This window comes from Protopterus annectens, chromosome 6.part0 (assembly GCF_019279795.1).
Source record: "Protopterus annectens isolate FY-2018-M chromosome 6.part0, PAN1.0, whole genome shotgun sequence".
NCBI classification, from domain to species: Eukaryota; Metazoa; Chordata; order Ceratodontiformes; family Protopteridae; genus Protopterus; species Protopterus annectens.
The window spans coordinates 729416676-729437955 of record NC_056737.1 but is presented as its reverse complement, the minus strand read 5'-3'; the positions used below and the strand labels follow the sequence as shown (position 1 = coordinate 729437955).

Sequence of the window (21280 nt, the reverse complement as noted above, 5' to 3'; positions counted from 1 at the left end):
TCTCATCTAGTATTCCTGGGAGCAAGCATGAACACAGCTTCTCAGATGGCCTACCTCATGCCAGAGAAACAAGTTTGACAGCCTACTTCAAACTACTGTCCACAAAGACCCGGCTGTCTGCAAGGAAAATACTGCAAGCCCTGGGGTTCATGGCCTCTTGCGTTCTACTAATTCCATATACAAGACTGCATGTGTGGAAACTACAGTGGTATCTAAAAAGCCTATGGTGTCAACTTCTCAGGACCTAGAATTAATGATTCCCATCATTCCTTGTATAAAGACAGGGTCTTTGGTGGGCAGAGGCCTGCTACCACAACAAGGAACTGCCATTCACGCTACCCCCCTGCTGCCCAAACCCTAACAGACGCATTAGACTATGGCATGGGGGGCTTACTTGGCAGGGCAGTGCATTCAGGACAAATGGAACCCAAGTCAAATGCACCTGCATATCAATCAAAAATAAATGTTAGCTGTACAGAATTCCCTGACCGCCTTCAAGGACCACATTCTTCCAGGACAATTATTGATAAAGGCAGACAACACCACTGTTATGTGGTACATAAGCCAGCAGGGGGGAATCCCCTTGTACCCTCTCTGCAGACTAGCCATGGCTCTGTGGAACACAGCCTTGAGCTACCAAGTGCACCTACAAGCTGAATTCCTGCCAGGCAAGCTAAATCACTGGCAGATGACCTAAGGAAAAATCTCGTGGACCCACACGAGTGGAAACTGGAACCAAAGATATTCAACATTTTGGGAAACAAATAGGGGAGCCCAGATAGACCTGTTTGCCTCCCCTCAGAACTACCAGTTGGCAAATTCTGCACAAGGACTCCCCACAGACAAGCTTGGAATGTGGATGCCCTGTCCTTCACCTGGGGAAAAAGCCTCTCAGTTTACGCCTTTCCCCCTTTGCCTCTCCTCTCGAAAGTTCTTATAAAGATCAAACAGGACAAACTAAGGACAGTACAACACTGGTGTACCCCCTCTTGCGCAGCATGTCACTGCTGGAACCTTGCACCTGCCTCAGACCCCTTCCCTGCTGTCCCAGCAGGAGGGCCAGATTCTGCACCCCCAGCTTCAGGCCCTGAACCTTGCAGCCTGGCTAATTACCTGAGCTCTCCAATATCATCCCTTAGTAAGCAAGTGCTGGATGTCATTCTGGAGGCAAGGCGGCCTAGTACTAGAAAATCCTATGCTGAAAAGTGGAAAAGATACTGTTCCTGGAACCAGACTCAGGGGATGGGCACTACAGTGCCCAGCTTACATTATATTCTTCAATACTTAACAGAGATGCTCCACAAGGACCTTTCCTTCTCATCTATTAAAATTCATGCCACAGCCATTTCAGCACATTATAATACTGAGCCAACCCTCTTCTCTCACTCCCTGCTGAAGCAATTCCTCAGTAGGGCCAAAAATTTAAGACCACCCAGGAGAGCCCCTACTCCAGCCTGGGACCTTAACCTTGTATTGGAAAAGCTCAGTCTACCTCCTTTTGTGACAGCTGCAACTGCAGAACTGAAATTCCTTTCTTGGAAAACAGCCTTCCTTTTAGACATCACTTCAGCTAGAAGAGTGTCTGAATTACAGGCCCTCATGGCAGTGGAGCCCTTCATCTTCCATGCAGACAGGGTGTCCCTCAGGACTAATCCTTTCTTTATGCCCAAAGTGGTATCCATTGAGGCCCTTAATCAGACCATTCATTTCCCAACCTTCTTTTCTAATCCACAGAACAAAGGAGAATGAATACTGCACTCTTTGGATGTGCACAGACTTAGATTTTTTTTGGACAGGACTAAGCCTCTCAGGAAAACTGAGCAGCTGCTAGTTGCCTTTGCTGCAGGGGCAGGGGGAAGGCCATTTCAAAGCAAACCATTTCTAAGTGGTTAAGCCATTGCATTAATTTCTGCTATAAGCACCATGGAAAACCTACCCCACAGGGGATAAGATCACATTCCACCAGGGCTGCTTCTTCAACAGCCTTTCTCAGAGGTGTCCCTACCAGGGACATACTAGAAGCTGCTACCTGGAGCTCTGTACATACCTTCACCAAGCATTACCACTTGCCTATTTTTTCTAAATCCAGAGCTGGTTTTGCCACTGCAGTCTTGCAGGGCTTAATAGCTGGTCCTAATGCTCTCTAACTGCCTCCTTCCTTAGCTTTGGGAGTCTACCCAAATGTAATGACTGCAATAGTGAAACACAAAGAACATAGTACAGTTGTGTACTTATCATAAATGTAGATGTTCGAATGTATTCACTGTTGCAGTCCTGCCTATCCTCCCTCCAGCCCTCTGACTTCTCTTGGCTATACCTTTCTTCTTGTTTAGTGTATTTAAGCATTTTGGTGTATTTGCTTTTTGTTGGAAGTGTAACCTTGTGTATAATTGCTTCCCATTATGGGGGCACCTGACATCTGGGGCAAGAAAAACTGATGTAATGGCATCTGCTGCATGCTTTATACCCCTGACGTCATGGAAGAAGACAACATCTGACGCAGGACCCAAGATTTTGATATTCAGGCTGGCTGAGGGCTACCTGCAGGGAGATAACCCAAATGTAATGACTGCAACAGTGAATATACTAGAACATCTACATTTATGGTAAGTGTACACAACTGTACTTTTTGTTGGTCTGTCTTGGGAGTATGGCTGATACCTCAAAATCAGGTTTTAGGAAGTGCACAGAATGTGGCCATAAACTCTCCCCAGCCGGTGGCCACAATCTGTGTGTGGTATGTCTGGAGACTGCTCACCTTCTTACATCCTGTCCACTCTTTGTGGGATTTACCCACAGGAACTCAAGGACTGGAGGGATAAGCTGATTTTGAAGGGCTTACTTCGCTCTCTGTGGAGGGTAGACCCCTCACCCCTGGCTTCTACATCGGCCTTAGCTTTTTCCACTTCTCTGTCCACTGGGACTCAAACTCCTGCCAAGATGTTCGGGGAAGGGGAGGAGCTGAAAAAAAGATAGCCCTAAGAAGTGGTCAGCTGACCGCTCGGCTCCAGCAGGACCTCTGCCGAAAACCAGGCCAGTGACCAGACCAGGATCTCCCGAGCTCCATTCTCCCAGGTTTTCCCCTGAGAAGGAGGAGTCCCGGATCCAGTCTCCCATTCGGGCTTCCCTCTTCGGCAGTCCAGACCGGTGTTTGTAGCTTTTTCTCCCGCTCCATCAGGAGCCTTAATGAAGCAGAGATGGATAGGATGATATGGATGTTCATCCACACTCAAACCAAGATGGGAGTCTTGCCTGCCCCCTCTGTTTCCGGAGCTGGGAGCTCACAATCTTTCTTTACCCCGATTGCTCCTTCTCTGATTGACCTTCGGTTTTGGAGCCTTTGGATCCGAGGATCGTCTGGGTCAAGGTGTCAGTGCTGATTCTACCTTGTACATCGATGCCGGCCATTGCCTTGACTGAGTCGAATCCGAGCTCTTGGAGCTGTAGCCTCAGCATCGGATCTGAGGGGTTGCTGTCTGCTCAGAGTGTGTTGTAGCGCAGTCTTCCCTACAGCAACTCAGCTCCTGGAGTCTTGACTCTGGCACTTCTCAGGATGTCCGTTCTCATTCAGCCTTTAATGTGGTGGAGAGGGTTCTCTCGATGTCGCTGAGACCATTGACCATCTCAGACTCTGCCCTGACTACCTCTGTTTTGGGTATAGCCCTGACCATCCTGCCATCTCACCGACAGCCTGCTGTTGGTTTGCCTCAGGAAGCTCCCGCTTGGGAGCAGCAGGACGTTCGCGAGTCCTCCCAACGATTCCCACTGAGGAGATCCCTCGCAAACGGACATGCAAAAGGAGGCACTTGGACTCCCCACCAGAGTCCCTTACCAAAGACACTTATTTAAGGTGAAGGTGAAGGTCCTCCCCCGGTCACCCCGCGAGGATGTCTCCTTAGGGGACATCGTGGAACTCCTTCGCCAAAGGGGGGGGTTGTCTGGCCAAAAACCAACCACAGATGAATCAGTGTTCCTGAGGCATTCGCCACAGGCCCATCTTCTTCGTGGGTGTCCCCTCCCACTGATCCCTTAGTGGATCTTTTAACATCTCAGGCGTGGAAGGAACCGGACACGGTGGAGCCCATCCCAAAGTGCCCGGACAAAGTTCTTAGCCCCACTTCGGATAGGACATATTGGAACAAAGGGTCCCCAGTTGATACTATGGTGGTGCTAAGAGATCGCTCAGGAGAGCTCTTCCGTCCATTCTCCTGACAGTCAAGGACGATGGACCGATTCATGAACCGGGTGTACGCTTCAGCCACCTTCTCAGTAAGAGTGCTGAATTACATGGCACGTGATTCAGCTGCAGCGAGACCTAGTAAAGGAGATCACCGAGTCAACCCCTGAGTTCATATCGGCAGGAGACGAGATGATGTTTTTACCGCTCAAATGGCCACTCGGAAGTCAGTCTCTAGTGCATCAATGCATCTCCTTTCCCATGCTACTGAAGGAACCGCTAGGGCTTGCCGGTACAGGCATTGCCATCAGGCGACACACCTGGCTCCGGCTAGGTCAGTTCTCAGAACCCTTTAAGGCATCATTTACCAATGCCCTGTATGATGGTTCTTCCCTGTTTGGAAAGTTGGTACATGATACTTTGTTCCAGAGTGAGAAGAACGGGAAGACACTGTTTGCCATTGGGATCCCTTCTCCTCCCCTCAAAGATCCTTTTCCAGGAATCAGCGAGGGGCTACGTTGATGTGGTTACAGAAGTCTCAGGTATTTTCTGGGGACACTCAAGACTCACCATCCCCTTGAGGCAGAGGAGGTCTCAGAAATTACGGGTCTTGAGAACGGTTCTCAGACAGACCCGAGCAGCAGCCCTGAACGGCTGCTGGACAGATCCTCCCTGGAGACAGTCGGGAGGCTGGTTATCACTATACTCAACGGAATGGGAATCCATAATAACAGATCATTGGGTGTTGCAGAGGCTATTCAGTTCCATTCCTTGAACCACCCCTTCAACCGAAATGCCTTCCGGACGTCCCACCCACGCAAATGGCGGAAACTGCTCTAGAAAGAGGAAAGCTGCTAATAGAGTTATCCAAACCCCCCACCCACCCACCCACCAGTCTGAATCAGGCATTTATTCCAGGCTCTTTTTAGTGCCACAGAAAACGGGGGACCTAACACCCATTTTGTATCTTTCCACCGTGAACCTGTCTGTTGCCAGGACAAAATTCTGGAATTTCACACTTCAATCCATCCTGCCCTTCCTGCAGGCGAACGACTGGATGTGCTCGATCGACCTTCAGGACGCATACTACTATATCTAGATGGACAGGCACTCTTGGAGGTTCCGCTTCTGGCTAGGAGCCAATCAGTTCACAGCCCTTCCCTTTGATGTTCATCGTGTTTCACTGTTGCAGTCATGACTGTAGGGTTCTCCCCTGCCGACAGGCAGTCCTCGGTCGGCCAGAATCCCAAAGTCTGGGTCCGGCGTCGGCTGCACAGCCATGCTCCCTGACGTCAGAGCGCCAGGAGTACAAAACTGACAGCCGACGCCATGTTCTCCAGTCTTTCTTGCCGTGCGGTGATAGCAGTTCGCAAGTGCCGGTCGGCTGACTCCTGACAATTTTTCATAAACATACTTCAGTCCGAAGACTTTCTTCTCCTACTCAAAGCTAAGTACCCCGTTGGGGAAACCTTTTTCTTGCTCCAGTCCGATGTCAGAAAAAGTTAATAATTGTATTTCTTGTGGGAAGCAAATACCTCATAAGGATTTTCATTCTTACTGTATTCCTTGCTTAGGCCCTGACCACGACGTAGCTAGTTGTCGGTTTTGTGCTAGATTCAATCAACGTACGATTAAACGAAGGTACGATTTTGCATTTCATTACTTCGGTAGGCGTTTTAATTACAAAATGTCATCTGATATGGTTCCGGCTACCGGAGTTCACAAACGACGCAAGGATAAAGACAGGCCTCCGAGGTCCAAATCAGACTATGTTGTACAAGCGGAGCCAGCTTCAGGTTCGGCCGTCGTCAGTGAGGTGCTTTTGCAGCCCCTGTCATTGGCCATTTCGGAACCGATAGCCAAAACGGACTCCCACGAGGGGCCAACTAGGCCTTTGAATATTTCTGTTGCAGGACCTTCGGACAATGCTCCTTCGGATGGGTCCGGAGCCGCTGTGCAGGTACCGGCTTCCGAAGGGGTTTTCAGGCCTACTCAGCTTCTAATAAAGGCAAAGGCAAAGACTCTTTCAAAATCAAAGACTGCAGCCCAGGTCTCTTCTGATCCGGCACCCAAGTCTCAGAAACAGTTACTTAAGATAGCGGAGGACTTACTATGATTAGGGGTTCACATCCCCCTCCAGATAAAAGGCCAAGGCAGGAAGTGTATTATGACTCCTGATCAGGCTTCTGTTTCTTCAGTTTCTTCTTCTGACCAGGAATATTCTTTCCCTCCTTATGAGGATTCTGATGCTTAGGAATCCATTCCTTCAGCTTCTCCCCCTGAAGATTTCTCTTTTGGGGAAACTTTGCATGAAATGAGGGAACATTTTCACTGGGAAGGACAGGAGTACTCGGAATCTAAGAAAAGACTAAGGGATTTTCTTCTTCCCCAACATAGACCCCTGGCTATTCCTCCTATTCTGGATATTGTGGATGATGCTTTTTCGGAGGCTAACTTAACTCCTGACTCTCTTCCTCCAGCTCCTGTTAAGCCAGACAGATATTATAGGGTTCCTGATTCCCACCAGTTTTTATACATGAACCCTACTGCTGATCCTGAAACCATTTCTCAGGGCCCTAAGGGGGTTAAGGCCGCTTCTGCTAAAAACCCCATTCCCACTGAGAAGGATTCCAGATCTTTAGAAAGATGGGGCAAAAAAAGTGTACACTTCAGCTACTTTATCTATTAGGGCTTTAAACTGTCAATTTCATATGCTGAAATACCAGCAATTCCTTCTGTCTGTTTTGAAACAAAAGCTAACTTCCTTTTCCGCCTGTGCAGATAAGGAATTACATGACTTAATGCACGCCACTGAACAAGTTGGGAAGCATGGTTTACACTGTGGATTTGATGCTTTAGAGGCTTCTTGTAGGGCTGCTGCCTCTGGTACAGTCATTAGAAGGCATGCTTGGTTAAAGGAACAAAACTTGCCAGATCAAGTAAAAGCTAAGTTATTGGATGCTCCTGTTCAGCATAATGTTTTGTTTGGATCTAAGGCTGAAGAGGTGATAAAGAAGATGGAGGACAAGGCAAAATCCATGCAAATGGTTAAGGATTTCTTACAAGTACAGCCACCCAGATTTAGTAGGAATTGGCCTACAAAAAATTGGTCCTTTTCCAATTCAGACAGGCCTCAGAGGGTAGATACAGATGCTCCCGAGGAAGGCCTCAAACGCAAGCCTCTTATAGACTAAGACAGTGGACTGCTTCCACCCCTAGGGGAGGAGAGGACAGGCGGCAAACTCATAGAAAACAGGCTCAATGACTCCCTCTGTTGGGCTGCAGGAACTTCTTGCCTGGAAGCCCCTCTTGGAGGAAAACTTTCTCTTTTTCACCTAAATTGGACTGATATAACCCAAGACAAGTGGGTTCTGGATGTGGTTTCCAGAGGTTACAAATTCCATTTTCATACCCTACCAAGACCAAGCGGATGGCCAGATCTACCAAAACATCAATGGTTAGAGGCCTTAAACCAGGTGGAAGCCCTCTTGGCTATGAAAGCCATAGAACTGGTTCCACTTTCAGAAATGGGGCAAGGTTTTTACTCAAGGCTCTTTCTAGTCCCCAGAAAGCAAAACTCATGAAGACCCATTCTGGATCTGTCAGTCTTAAACACTTTTCTCGAAATACCAAAATTCAAGATGCTTACTCTACAGCAGCTACTCCCAATGCTTTCCAAAAACGCATGGATGGTAACTTTGGATTTAAAGGAGGCTTATTTACACATTCCCATCAGGCAGGAGTGCAGAAATTACCTTTGGTTCAAGGCCGGATCTAGGCATTATCAATTCTCTGCGCTGCCCTTTGGATTGTCTACTGCACCCAGGGTCTTCACCAAGTGCCTGGCTCCAGTAGTAGCTTATTGCAGACTCAAGGGAATTCTAATTTATCCTTATCTGGACGATTGTCTTATTCAGGCAGACAGCAAGGATGTCTTACTCCAGCATCTAGAATTTGTTCAGAAACTTCTCAAGTTCCTGGGATTCACTGTCAACATAAAGTCAAATTTGACACCCTCGCAACAGATAACTTTTCTGGGTGCTCTTCTAAACACAAAAACCCAGATGGCATTTCTGACATACGAAAAACAATTACAGCTGGCTTCAACTTTCAAAACCTTGGCAACATTAACTCAGCTATCTGCAAGGAAATTCCTGCAGGCTTTGGGTTACATGGCCTCCTGCATCCTTCTCGTACCATATGCAAGACTACATATGAGGAAAATACAGTGGTACCTAAAAAGCGTATGGTCTCAGCATTGCCACAGTTTAGACATACAGATCACCACCCTGCCTTGTCTTCAAAAGGAATTCCTTTGGTGGTCCAAGACATGTACTCTAAACAAAGGGAAACCCTTCAGTCTGCCTCCAGCCAGTCAGATACTAACCACGGATGCCTCAGATTATGCATGGGGAGCCCATTTGCAGGGCAACTGTCTGCAGGGCCTTTGGACAAAGGATCAGAAGCACCTGCATATCAATTTAAAGGAAATGCTAGCCGTTCAGAACGCTCTATTGGCCTTCAGGAATCTTCTACAACCAGGGCAACTACTGATATGGACAGAGATAACACCACAGTTATGTGGTACATAAACAAGCAAGGGGGATCACATTCCTATCCCCTTTGCAGACTAGCCATGAATCTATGGAACACAGCTCTAACTTGCAAATTAGAACTTCAAGCTCAGTTTCTACTAGGGAAGCAAAACTTCCTGGCAGACAGTCTGAGCAGAAACCTGTCGGACCCACACGAATGGATTCAAGATGATTACAGCAGTCTGGGTATGTCCTCACATAGACCTCTTTGCATCCCACCTCAATCATCAACTACAGATTTTTTGCACCAGGACATTCCACAAACTAGCTTGGAAAGTGGATGCACTATCATTCAGTTGGAGAAACCTCTCTGGGTATGCCTTCCCACCTCTACCCCTTCTTCCACGGGTGTTATTAAAGATCAAACAGGACAAGCCCAAGAGGATAATTGTGCTGGCCCCAAATTGGCCTCGACAGTTTTGGTACCCAACACTGAAAAACCTTTCTCTGGACCCTTCTTGGGTTTTACCACAGACTCTGAACCTTCTGTCCCAACACCAGGGTCAGGTTCTGCACTCCCATGTCAAAACTCTCAACCTGGCAGCCTGGTTAATCCAGGTTCTATGATTCATTCTCTCCTACCCAAGCAGGTTATGGATGTCATTTTGGAAGCCAGACGGCCTAGCACTAGAAAATCTTATGCAGGAAAATGGAAAAGATTTTGCACCTGGATACAGGCTCAGGATTCGGACCCTCTTATTCCTGACATTCCTCTGATTTTACTTTACCTGACAGAGCTCTTACATAAGGGTCTCTCTTTTTCTTCCATAAAGATACATGCCTCTGCTATTTCTGATCATTATAACACAGACCCTCCTATCTTTTCCCACCAGCTCATGAGACAGTTTCTCAGAGGAGCTATGAACTTAAGGCCCCCTAGATCTCCACCCATTCCTGCCTGGGATCTCAACTATGTTCTGGAAAAACTCACCTTAACTCCTTTTGAGCCTGCTGCCACATCTGACATTGTTTTTATCTTGGAAGACAGCCATCCTGTTAGCTCTGACCTCTGCCATGAGAGTTTCGGAGTTGCAAGCTCTCATGGCTGTGGAACCTTATATTATTTTTCATCAAGATAGGGTGTCTTTAAGGACTAATCCTACTTTCATGCCTAAGGTGGTTTCCAAAGTGGCTTTAAATCAAACTATTCACTTGCCAACTTTTTTCCCCAGTCCTCAAAATAAGGGGGAAAGGATCTTGCATTCCTTGGATGTACACGGACAACTACGTTTTTACCTGGACGGAACCAAGGACATCAGGAAATCAGAACAATTGTTTGTTTCTTATGCTTCAAGTTCCCAAGGTAAAGCCATTTCAAAACAGACCATTTCAAAATGGATTGCTCATGGAATCGGATTTTGTTATTCACACCAATGAAAGCAAATCCCAGGGAGTATAAGGACTCACTCTACCAGAGCTGCTGCCACTTCAGCTGCCTTCCTCAGGGGAGTTCCTACCAAAGATATTTTGGAAGCTGCAACTTGGAGTTCAGTGCATACTTTTTCTAAGCACTACAATCTACCTCTGTACTCTAAGTCTAGGGCAGGCTTTGCTTCTGCAGTTTTGCAGGGCCTTTTAGTCGCCCCCTCTACTTTATGACCACCTCCCTTTTATTCTGCTTTGGGATTCAGCCCTACAGTCATGACTGCAACAGTGAAACACGATGAACATAGTACAGTTGTGTACACTTACCATAAATGTAGATGTTCGAGTGTCTTCACTGTTGCAGTCTGGGTTACCCTCCCTCCTGTCCCCTCTTATTTTTTCTTTTGTGTGGTTCCCTTCTTCACCCTACTTCTGAGGTGTATTTGCAAAGGGTATGGGATCTTACTCATTTTGGAACTCCTGACATCTGGGGCAAGAAAAACTGGAGAACATGGCGTTGGCTGTCAGTTTTGTACTCCTGGCGCTCTGACGTCAGGGAGCATGGCTGAGCAGCCAACACCGGACCCAGACTTTGGGATTCTGGCCGACCGAGGACTGCCTGCCGGCAGGGGAGAACCCTACAGTCATGACTGCAACAGTGAAGACACTCAAACATTTACATTTATGGTAAGTGTATACAACTGTACTGTCTCACCGCAACCCCCAGGGTTTCACCAAGGTGATGGCAGTAGTAGCAGCTCACCTGAGGCTTCGGGGTATTTAGGTCTTTCCTAACCTGGACGATTGGCTCCTCGCTGCCCCTTCCAAGCATCAGCTTTGTCAAGCTAAGGATCATTTCCTCTCACTAGCACAGAGGCGGGGCATCACCATCAATCTCAACAAGTCATCACTGGCCCCTGTTCAGATCTTACCCCAGACAGAGTTCACAGCCTAAAGATGCATGTTCTTTGCGTCCTTCAAGCCCAGTCTCCGACGACAGAAGAAGTACTGAGTGCATTGGGGTCTATGGCGGCCACCATCAACCTGCTACCGTTAGTGCTCCTTCACATGCAGATCCTTCAGTGGACCCTTTCCATTCAATGGTACTTATTAGATCTGCCATTTGTCTCATCCTGTTCAAATCTCCCAGGTGTGCAGCGACTGTCTTCGGTGGTGGATTCATTCCCAGGATCTAGTCAGGGGACGTCCCTTTCTCCTGTCATTTCCCAAGATCATGGTGACCACAGACGCCTCCCAGCTGGGGGGGGCACTGCTTGGGAAGGAAAGTTCAAGGCACGTGGTCCCCTTCTGAGACCAGTTTGCATATCAACGTCCTGGAGATAAGGGTGGTGCTTCTTGCGTTGCAGGCTCTTCATGCCCATCTTCCTCTAGGGACGGTTGCTATCCAAACAGACATATTGGTGATCTCGTACATTAACAAAGAAGGGGAACCAGATCTTACCCTCTTTGTCACAAAGCCATGAGAGTATGGGAATTGGCGATCTCCACAGAACATTTTATGGTGGCAATGCACATTCCAGATGGTCCAACATTCTAGCAGACAGGCTCAGCAGATCTATCCTGATTCCCTATGCATGGTCTCTGAATCCTTCAGTGACAGAGCAGATCTTTCAAAAGTGGGGTCGGCCTTGCTGCAATCTTCTCACATCTCTTTCCATTGCAAAATACAGCGAGTTCTTCGCTCTGAATCCCCCTCAGGGGGAAGCCCCCAGAGACGCACTGATGCATGCTTGGTCTCCTTTATGCTTAGCCTTCTCTGCCCTTGATATCAAAATTTCTTCAGAAAGCTCGCAGGCTGGGGTGCTTTTTGATCCTCATTGCCCCATTCTGGCCTCGCTAAGTCTGGCTTTCTCCTCTATGATCTCTTCTAGTAGTTCCACCATGGGCGTTGGATCTGGTTCCGGATCTCATTTCTCATCTAGACCTGGACAGTCTGAAGCTCACAACTTGGGTGCTCCAGTTCCCATGATTATTAGGACTCCTGGTTTATCTTCTAAAACATTTTGGTGGTGGCTCACAAGTCTTCCACCAGGAGGGTATACTGTAGTAAGTGGAAACGTTTTTCACTCAGGGCCTCGTAATGTGCATTAGATCCCTTTACTGCTCCAGTGTCTGCGATATTGGAATTTTTGGCAGGGATTTTTCAGCAAGGTGCCAGTTCCTCCACTGTCAAAGTCCACCTAGCTGCAATTTCTAATTTTCATGTTGGGGAACCATTCTTTTGAGACCCCCCAACCCCCCCCATGAAGGACCCTACGCCTCCGTGGGACCTTACTTTAGTGCTTCAGGCTTTAGTCTCACCCTCCCTCCTTTGAACCTGCAGCCTCAGTAGAGTTGCAGTATTTATCTTGGAAGACTGCTTTTTTAGTTGCCATTACTTCTGCTAGAAGAGTGTCAGAACTTCAAGCACTATCTATCAAGGTTCATTATATGATTTTTCATAAAGATAGGGTATCTTTACATACTAACCCAACCTTTCTCCCCGAGGTAGCAGCAGAAGCCAATATTAATCAGATGATCGATCTTCCAGTCTTTTTTCCAAATTTTCAAAATAAAGGAGATTACATTTGCTGGACGTGCATAGACAATTATGGTTCTATTTGCACGGGACAAAAGCCTTTTGTAAGTCTAACCAACTTTTTTTGTTTCTTACTCAAAACCCTTTTTAGGGAAACAATCTCCAAAGTTACGATTGCCCACTGGATTTCCCAATGTATTATTCGGGTGTACTCAGTGGAGTTTCCCCACCAGGTCAAATAAAAGCTCATTCTACCAGATCTATGGCTACTTCAGCAGCTTTTGGGTCCAGGGTGGTGGTGGATATTTGTTCTGCAGTTCCTTAGTCCTCATCTCATACCTTCATTTCACATTATAAATTGGACATTGTATCCAGGAACAGGACATCTTTTGGCTCCACCATGCTCCTGAATTATTCTTCCATGAGGGTCTCCCAGGTATATAGTAGCTGGGGACTCTGTGCCACAGGTTGAAGACCAAATGAAGTCAACTAATTCAGATGAAGTTATGTACTCACCGTAGCATTCCATCTGAGTAGTTGTACTTCATTTGTCTTCAACCACCCACCCCCCTCCCCCTGACCTTGTCAGTATTGGGCTGGCTATATATATATGGTAGGTGGACACGTCAGGGATGTTCTTTGCCATGCTTTGCCTCAGGAAATTTTGGTTGCCAGTAGTGGTAAGGTCTTGTTGGATCGGGTATGTCTTAGTTTTGAGCAGCAAACTCGATCTGAAGGGAGGAAGGAGATGTGGAATTTTGGGTAAGGGGAGGAGCTTGGAGATCAGATCAGATGCTAGTTATGTGGCCGAGTCGGATCCGATACAGATCTGTAACACACAGGTTGAAGACAAATGAAGTTCAGCTACTCAGATGAAACATTATGGTGAGTACATAACTTCTTTTTATGGTCTGATAAGACCTAGGTTGAACTTTTTGACCTAAATTCCAAAAGGTACGTTTGGCGCAAAAGCAACACTTCACATCACCAAAAGAACACTATCTCCATGGTGAAGCATGGTGGTGGCAGTGTCATGCTTTGGGGTTGCTTTTCTTCAGCTGGAACTAGGGTTTATTCAAGGTGGCGGGGATTATGAACATTTCCAAATACCAGCCACTTTTGGCCCAAAACCTTCAGGTGTCTGCTAGAAAGCTGAAGATAGAGGAATTTCACCTTTCAACATGATAAGTCCCCAAGCATACATCCAAATCAAAAAAAAGAATGGCTTCACCAGAAGAAAATTCAAGTTTTGGAATGGCCTAGCTAGAACCCAGACCTAAATCCAATAGAAAATCTATGGTATGACCTGAAGAGGGCTGTGCACAAGAGATACCCTCGCAATCTGACAGATTTGGAGTGCTTTTGCAAGGAAGAGTGGGCAAATATTACTAATTCAAGATGTGCCATGCTGATAGACTCCTACCCAAGAAGACTGAATGCTGTAATTAAATCAAAAGGTGTTTCAGCAAAGTATTAGTTTAAGGGTGTGCACACTTATGGAACCACACACAGATTTGTTTGTTTTTCAGTTGAATTGTACAGGTTATAGGTCACATTAAAGGTGGGAAAAATTGTATGTATGTCTGCATATAAACATATATATGTATATATATATATATATATATATATATATATATATATATATAATGTGTGTGTATCTATAGAGAGAGAATATATATAGAGAGATATAAATATCAATTGTTAGTTATTTTAGTGCATAGAGTGCAGTGATTACATTGCTGTATCCAGAAAAAGATGAATCACTTAAGCACTTCTGTAGTGCAAGACCCAGTCTTAAATGTTAAACACCCCCTGTGTCAGTTAAGATCAGGTACCACAATAGATGGTTTACCTTGCCAATACTGGCCAACAAACTACAGTGTCAGAATTAAAAACATTTGTTTTCACCTGCTGTCTGGTCCAGTAATGTCTCTGATTTTTTTGTAACATAACAGAAGTGCTCGCCAAGTGCTGTATGTCTTTGAAAGCGGCCAAAACACTTGGTGCCTGTTTTGTAATTTGTGGTACATGGATTCAATAAAGTTTCAAGTGCTACAAAAAATTGTGATGTCACCAATCATAACCCTTTATTATGTGTTCTCGACATATATGCTAAGATTCACTTCTTGAGGTGAATTTCTTGGCAGCCATTTTTCGAATGCATAATAAGCTGGTTATGATTGGCGACCCACTCATAATTCCTTATATTTTGCTGCTTTTGCATTTCAAATGTATCTGTTTTAATATTTTTCTGTTACACTGACTACATTTGTTTGGTATGGTACTGCTAATGTGTAAGCATTTTTATACCTTATTTTTCTTGTGTAATCTTGTTTTCATTTTGTAAGATGTGCTTAAGAATTAAGTAGCTAAATACAATTGAAGTTGATATCAGTAGCACAGTGTATGACTTGAGACCATTAGGATAGTCTTCTGATGTATTCTTTTGATCCAGTCTTTTTTCTGCCTGAGGAAGTGTGGGGGGGGAGACTGGTATTGTTATCCTACTGCATTTGTTTTGGTATTTCACCTGGCTGATAGAGCAATCAAGTATGAGCTAATCGTTTAGACTCTCAAAAACCTTGGACATTTGTCCAGCACCTGTAGAGTACAAGAATATCTAGTTTGTAGATTCTGCTCCGTCATATCTTGCTTTTTGGTGACGCTTTTGCTACAGGGGATAACATGATGGTCTGTCTACTTCTACAGCATGAACTTGTTTATTGCTGTTTATTTTACAGCTGGTTAAACCTCTTTCCCAAAGTTTTTGCTATATTGAAAATGCAACTCGGGGAAAAAAAATCAAAAAAACAAAATTCTTAGTGCAATTATAAGAAGATGACGTTTTAAGGAGGTATGCTTGGCTAATGATTTAGCCCCTTCCTGAAGATGCCAAGGTTCAAATCTTAAATGCCCCACACACATACCTTGACTTTGCGGCACTTGTGGTAATGAAATTTTCCAGAAACTGCAGAGAAGAATGTATAGTGTTTAATTTATTGGTCTTATGTAAGTCATTGGCTCCATACTATGTTTGTTCCCTGCAGCTACAGCTTCAAAAAAGGAAAGCTTGTTTCTCTTCCCCAAGCATTCTTATTTCCTGCAAAGGCAAATCCAGGCCATTTTGCAGCAGGTTTTGATGAAGGCCTTAGGCTGCACCATATCCTTTTACTACAGTATGAGTATTTCTGTTTTTATTAACTATCAAAAATCAGTCTTGTCTCCTTGACACAGAAGGACCTAATGGGGCCATTGTTGAGTACCACACAATCCAAAATATTTATTATTCAGGGGAAAAGCCACTGTCTTGAACTTTTCAAAACAACAGCAAGATCCACTCTGATAGCTAGGGAAATATTGAGAAGGACACCATACTTAGTCTCTACTGTTATGATTTCCCTGGCCAAGCCATACATGCAGAAACTCCAGAGGTAACTGGAACTTGCCCCGTCAACACCTATTGGAGCAGAATTTTCCATGTATCCTAGTTTGTTTTTTGTTTTTTTGTTGTTTTTTTCTCATTTTTATTGTTGGGGTAGACCACATGCTCAAACTATATATGACATTTATTCCACCACAAGTGGCTCATACTTCGGTAGAGGCATCAGACTTTGATCCGAGGTTTGCAAGAAAAAAAACAAAGCATTGCAGTAACTAAAAGATTTTGACCTTGATGCTTTCCCCTTGTTAGAGTTTCAAATACCTGAAGCTTCAACAAACTTGGGGGAGGAGGCATTTAAAGCTTGCGGTCTTCAAAAAAAATTTTACTTCCTGCACCCCTTATTTAAATACATTAAGACCTCAGTCATAAATCATAGTGAAAAGCATGCATACATCAAATCTCTGCCAACATGTAAGTGCAAAACATGCCACAAGTGACTGACATTCGGCACTTTTATTTAAAATCAGTGAGACAAAACCTCTCCAGTTGACACCCAGAATAGGGTTAATAGGCTGTAATCTATGCCCCTAAGGCTTTCAGCAGTGCTGGAGTACCAACTGTTCTCCATATAATTATAAAAAGGACAACTTTCTTTTTTATTTTTAAGGTGCCCCCCTTCCCGAACTTCCCTTAAGTTATATATACCAGCCCTGTGATTGCCACACCTCAGAGAAAAGGGAATATTCTGAGAAATGACCTCCTCAGACTTGGTATATGCACATCTGTTTTTTGTTTGACAATTCAGTCCCTCTTTCAGGACTCCCTCCTGTGGGTACTGACATTTCATATGGTTGCCCTCGTCTCACTTTAGGACAGACCCCCCCCCCCCCAATCCCCCCTGATGTGGCTCCTTTTGCATCTCCGCTGAATCACAAAATAAAGAAGTTTAAGTTCTGTTCATGGAATTGCCACATAGAAGCTTTTGTTGTAAACACTTTCTTACTGGCTCTGAATGAATAACTGTGTTCCTTTGTCCTCATTTCTGTTCTGTCAAATGTTCAGCTTAAGGCAAGGGAAGATGATACAGATCATTCCTGATAGTTCCTTACTTCATATGAAGGGGCATCTCTAATCCAGCCAATCAACTGCACCTTGCTAACCCTGCAAGAGAGCTCATTGATGCATTTGAATATGAAAAGCCCAAGGCCGTCTGTCTGGAGACTGACATTTATTTCCTAGTGGGAGTATTTCCCACTCGATGTACTTAACCATACAACAAGAGGACTTGTGGGTCGATAACTAGAAAATGTTATGTGGCAAAGTGGAATATGTTCTGTCCTTGGTGTGCATCTTTATACTCTATATCTGTATCTGTTGTCTTAGTGCAGCAGGGCTGTAGCTGTCTGGCCCCTTTGTATAATAAACAACCAGCATGGGTCTAGGTTAAAATCCTCCTCCCCCCGTTATTTATGCATATCTTCTTGTGGATAACCCTGTTGCTTATACTACAGTGAAGTGTTTCTTGAAGGAGTTATCCACTTATAGCTCCTTGTTAAACCAGTCACTCCCTGCGTGACCTTAAGGCCACACATGGAGTGACTGGTTTAACAAGGAGTTTTAAGTGGATCCTCTAGGTGTCAAATATTACTTCATATTTGCAGTAACAATTCCAAAACCATGCTACAAAACAAGGTATAGGTTCATAGGTAGGTACTAGGCTATTGGCCCTAGGGGCCTATATAAGCCTAGCCAAAAGGTACCCAGGCTTTCGCCACCTAAGAAAATTATTTTCCTGTGCCACTGTCGAGCAGAGCCACAGAAGTGATCCCTGGGGTGAATTTCCTATCTCCCATCCAATCATCAAGATTTTTCTTGGAGTGCTAATGAGGAGCTTTGTTTGATATATATAGGTAGTTTGTTCCAGAGTATGGGAAGTCTCTGGGACAGGAATCTATCCCTCCAGCATGTTCTGTTTATTGTGGTGACAAGGTTTAGGTCCCTAGAGCGTGTAGCTCATAGGGATTGGGATTTCTTTAAGTGGAGCATGTCTAAAAGCTCTGGGTTTGACATAGCTTTGTGTGTTAGGCAGAGATCGCCTCTGAGTAGGCGATATGCGACGGAGTAAAGCTGCATTTTTTTGAGACTGTCTGCGTAGGGCATCTGTTTGATGCCAGTAATCCTCTTTGTGGGGTATTCCTGTGGCCTTTCCAGTTGTAGATGTCTTGTGAGGTACATGCCAAAAGGGGCATTGCACTCTATAATGGGTCTAATGAGTAACAAGTAGAGGGGAACAATGACCGCTTTTTTCTTGGATGAGAAACCTTTTGTGATGAGGTGTGCCACGTGAAAGGATTTCCTGACTGCTGTGGCGATGTGATTATCAAAGGAGAAACTACTGTCCACCTGTGTCCCAAGGTCTCTTATCACACTTTCGGTGTTAGGTATACTACCGCCTATGTTGTAGTTCACGGGTACAGAGTTTTTACCAAAGGGGATGACAATGCACTTTTTGGCATTGAGCTTGAGGCCATGGCTTTGACACCAGGCATCTGTCTCAGTGAGGCCCTTTTGTAGGATGTCCACATCGTTAGGAGTTTGTTATGGCTCCTAGTTTGCAGTCCTCTGCGAATTTAGTTAGCCAAAGACCTTCTGTGTTAGCCTGTACTTCAGAGAAGTAGATACCAAACAGGAGAGGACCCAGGACTGAACCCTGTGGTACTCCACTTGTCACTGGTCTGAAGTTGGATTTGGAGTATGCTACTTTCACAGTGTGGGTTCTGTCAGTGAGCTAGTTGGCAACCCATCTTGTGACACAGGGATTTATACCTAGTTTAGTGAGTTTATCTATAATTCCAGAGTGTGGGGGTGGTGTTGAAAGCCTTGCCGAGATCTAGATATTTATTTATTTATTTATTTTTATTTTACATTTGTTGACTGGGATAGTCCGACTGGATACATGTCCATTTTCAGCGGAAGCCCGGGGAGAAAAGCTCTAAGATAATAATACACATTGAACATTTAGTAAATGCTAGTTTCAAGCAGGTTACAGTCATAAGCAATTCCAGCATTTAGCCCATATAGTACTTATTATAAAACACTTTACAAAACATAACATTATTTTTAAAGTTAAACATGCATAACATTACATTCAGGTTTAAGACACACTGAGCAGCAATTATACAATTGACCCTTCCTGAAATGGAGTGGTAGAAAAAAGTTAGAAGTAGTTGAAGGTAAGGCACCTAAGAAATAGAGAGGTCACTAGTCTGGGTTAGTGCAAGGACATAACCAATCAGTTTTGAAGTATTTCTGGAGTTTGTTTTTGAATTGAGTTAGTGAGGGTTCTAGGGTCAAGTCAACTGGGAGTCTGTTCCATATTTTTCCAACAGAGTTGGCAAACAGAGAGTCCCCAGCTGAGTAAGTTGGATTTGTATGTTTGAACTAGGAATCTAGTGGATGTTCGCAGGGGCCGGGTGCTGGTGTAGGGGCTGATAATATTTTTTAGTGCAGGTGTATTTTCTGGTTGGTAAAGGACTTTGTGTCACTATTAGCTGGGTTGAACTGCAGTAGGCTTGGCAGTTCAAGCCATCCTAGGCGATTTAGGTTATGACACTGGTGTGTCCAGTAGGCTGTGTCAGTAGCAAATCTGGCAGTGTGGATATAGCTGGATGATAGTTTATTAAGATCTGTTTTGTTTAAGTTGGAGAATAGAGGTGAGGCATAGAGAAGAGTTGATAGCAGATGGGAACAGGCAATCGCAGTTCTAGCAAGTGGGGTAAGGAAAGGTTTGATTCTGTAAAGAGCGCTAAGTTTTTTTATTAATGGTTTTGATAGTTTGATTGATATGCGCATCAAACTTCAGGTTATCAACTATGACACCCAGTAGTTTAGTTTGGGCTTTTGGGGAGATGATAGTGCCATTGTTAGCAGTTATGTTGAAGGCTGGTTGGGGGGTCCTGCATGTGGGGGAGAAGAGGAGCAACTTAGTTTTGTTGGGGCTTAGGATTAGATGTTGATTGGAGAGCCATTTTTCCACTGTATTGAAGGTAATTTGGGTTAATGAGAATAAAGTAGCTGGTGAAGTGTCAGAACAAATCAAGGTGGAGTCATCCGCATATTGAATGCAGGTAGCATCTGGGATAGATGATAAGCTAGATAGGCTGTGTGAACCACCTTACCCTTATCTACGGCTTTGGTGACTGCTTCAAAGAAGCCTATCAGGCTTAGGAGACATGATCTGCCTTTTACAAACCCAAACTGGGTGGGGTCCTATCCATGATGATATGTTCCATAGCCTTGCAGGCCAGGCTTATTAGGCTAATGGGGCAATAGTTTCCGGGGTCCGTGATGGCTCCCCCTTTGTGGAGTGGGATAACCGTTGCTGTGCACCATTTAGTGGGCACATAGCCTGAGGTGAGGCTATGATTGAACATGGTACTTAGGTGGGGTGCCAGTTCGTTCTGTAGTTCATGTAGAACACAGCCTGGGATGTTGTCAGGTCCCATGGATGCTGTGTTCTTGGCTTTGGATAGTGTGTTTTTTACCTGTGCAGCTGTGATTACAGGAACTTTGCATTCTTCTGGTATAGAGATGGGCCCTTTAGGGGATGATGGGGGGATAAAGTTAGCAGTGAATCTATCTGCCAGGATGTTCGCAGTATCAGTTGGTTCTGTATATTTAGTGCCATTGTGCTGTAACTCCGAGCAGATCTGAATGTTGCCATTGAGATTCTTGACATAGCTATAGAATGCTTTGTGGTTGTCTTTAGAGTCAGTGGCGATTTTGTTTTCGTAACTAGCTTTGGAGAATTTTGAGGGATCTCAGCTTCTTACTGAGGCTGACCAGGGAGTTTCTCCAATCATGGGATTTTACTCTTTTTTGCAACAGTTTCTTTCTTCTGTTGTAGAGTTTGTTTATGGCAGGGGACCACCAGATTGGCTTCCTTTTTTTTGGAGGATAGCATCTTGGTTCTGTTAGGGATTGCACGATCCATGCAGTCGTGTAAGTCCTTATAAAGTGCATTTGTGTAGGATTCAGCAGTCATACCTCTATTGTCCGTCAGCATGGGTGTCATTAAATTTGCCACTTCTGTCTTAAGAAGCGTGAAGTTGGCTTTAGAGAAATTCTTTACTGTGGTTTCCCTAATGGGGGGTGGGATGTGGATGTCTAGGGTGATTAGCTTGTGGTCAGATCTGACCAACGAGGAATTGACCTCTGGTGTG

General features: G+C 44.9%; 1 protein-coding gene across 1 annotated transcript in view; it reads left to right on the top strand.

The window, feature by feature from the left end:
* Positions 1-21280, top strand: part of DLGAP5 (DLG associated protein 5) — a 467701-nt gene that overhangs the window by 22846 nt on the left and 423575 nt on the right. The gene's annotated exons all lie outside the window — the stretch shown is intronic.